The sequence below is a fragment of the Lemur catta genome, chromosome 1 (genome assembly GCF_020740605.2).
Source record: "Lemur catta isolate mLemCat1 chromosome 1, mLemCat1.pri, whole genome shotgun sequence".
In the NCBI taxonomy this organism is placed as follows: Eukaryota; Metazoa; Chordata; class Mammalia; order Primates; family Lemuridae; genus Lemur; species Lemur catta.
The window spans coordinates 19,127,455-19,129,582 of NC_059128.1; the positions used below are offsets into that span (position 1 = coordinate 19,127,455).

Here is a 2,128-nt window from a genome sequence, read left to right on the forward strand (position 1 = left end):
TTTGAGGAAAACATCCTCCTCTCCCCAAAAGGAGTTACTTTGAGGTACCACTATTTCTTTTTTAAAAAAATGAATTTTACTATATAGATTTAAGGTATACAACATATTTTGAAATATGTAAAGACAGTGTAAAGGTTACTATAGTGACACAAATTAACATATTCATCATTTCACATAGTTACTAATTTTTTTGTTTGTTTTTGTGGCCAGAGCAGATAAAATCTACTAATTTAGCATAGATATCAAATACACTGCAATTTTATTTTCTATAATCCTCATGCTGTCCATTAGTTCTTTAGACTTGTTCATCCTACATATATGCTACTTTGTATCCTCCAACATAGATCTCCCCATATCTTCCTCACCATCTTCCTCCTCTGCCACTGGTAATCACTTTTGTTTGCTATCTCTCTATATTTGGTTTTTTTTTTTTAGATTCCACATGTAAGTGAGATCGTGCAACATTTTTCTTTCTGTGTCTGGCTTATATCACTTAGTGCAATGTCCTCCAGGCTCATCCATGTTGTGGCCAATGGCAAAACTTCATTCTTTTTTAGGGCTGAATAATAGTTCATGGTATATACATATACCACATTTTCTTTATCTATTAGTCTGCCAGCAGATATTTAGGTTATTTATATATTTTGGCTATTTTGAATAGTGCTGCAATGAACATAGGAGTGCACATGCCTTTATGAGGTGGTGATTTCATTTCCTTTGGGTATATGCCCGGAAGAGGGATTGCTGGATCATATGGTAATCCTATTTTTAATTTCTTTAGAAACTTATGTACCATTTTCCATTATGGCTATAACAATCTACATTTTCACCAGCAGTGTACAAGGATTCCGTTTTCTCCAAACCCTTGCCAACATTTGTTATCATTTGACTTTTTGATAGTAGCCATCCTAACAGGTGTGAGGTGGTATCTCACAGTGGTTTTGATTTGCATTTTCCTCATAATTAATGAGTTGAATGCTTTTTAATATATCTGTTGATGTCTTATGTCTTCTTTGGAGAAATGTTGATCTTTTGCCCATTTTTAATAGGGTTATTTGTTTTTCTACTACTGAGTGGTATGAGTTCTTTATAAATTTTGGATATTAACCCCGTATCAAATATATAGTTTGCACGTATTTTCCCCAATCCATAGTTTTCTGTTTCATTTTATTGATTGCTTCCTTGGCTGTGCACACACTTTTTAGTTTGATGTAGTCTTATTTATTTATTATTGCTTTCGTGGCCTGTGCTTTTGGTGTGATATCCAAAAAATCATTGCCACTAGGTTTTCTTTTAGGAGTTTTAGAGTTTAGAGTTTCTGTTTTTACACTTTGGTCTTTTATCCATTTTTTTTCTTTTTCTCTTTCCAAGTTGGAGCACATTGGGTAATGTGCCAATGCTGTAACAAGGTTTGAAGGAGGCACATCTCACACACATGTGGAAACCCAATCATCATGCTTTTGAACCACAAAAGGATATTTTATCTACGTTGAGTTGATTTTTGTGTATAGGTTCAATTTCATTCTTTTGCATGCGAAAACCAATTTACCCACCACCATTTTTTGAAGAGACTATCCTTTCCCCAACATGTCCTTTAGGTGCCCTTCTCAAAAATTGGTTGACCATATCTGCTTGAATTTATTTCCGGGCTATTATTTCACTGGTCTGTGTGTTTGTTTTTATGCCGGTACTGTACTGTTTTAACTACTATACTTTCCTAATACAATTTTAAATCAGAAAGTTTGTGCATTATCACTATTTCTAATCACTGAACAAATGCCTTGTACATTTATTCAAGCAAAGAACTGAAAACAAGGTTTTATCACCATTGATTTTTAGGCCAAAGATGTCCCAAATTAAGAATTATTTATCCTGAAATTATCATGCTATTTTTTCATTATCTTATAAAATTTTTGTTAAATAACAGATAAGATGGTAGAATGATAAAGTTTTCCCTTGAAGAGTCCTAGAATAATATATTGCAAGTTCAGAGTATAATAAGTAGGATTTTAAAACTTTCAGAGAAAGTAGATCGCTTGAAAAATAAATCCAAAAAAAGAGACACTCATCAGCTGTAGGAAAAAAATAAACTTTATCACTAACAAAAGAGAGCTTCAATAATTTATTT

At 32.7% G+C, this 2,128-nt stretch overlaps 1 non-coding gene across 1 annotated transcript; it reads right to left on the reverse strand.

Moving 5' to 3' along the window:
• Positions 1-1,374: 1,374 nt before the first annotated feature.
• LOC123630944 lies at positions 1,375-1,477 on the reverse strand. Its single transcript, XR_006732872.1, has one exon. It is a non-coding gene; the product is annotated as a small nucleolar RNA U13 (small nucleolar RNA).
• Between the last annotated feature and the right edge of the window lie 651 nt (positions 1,478-2,128).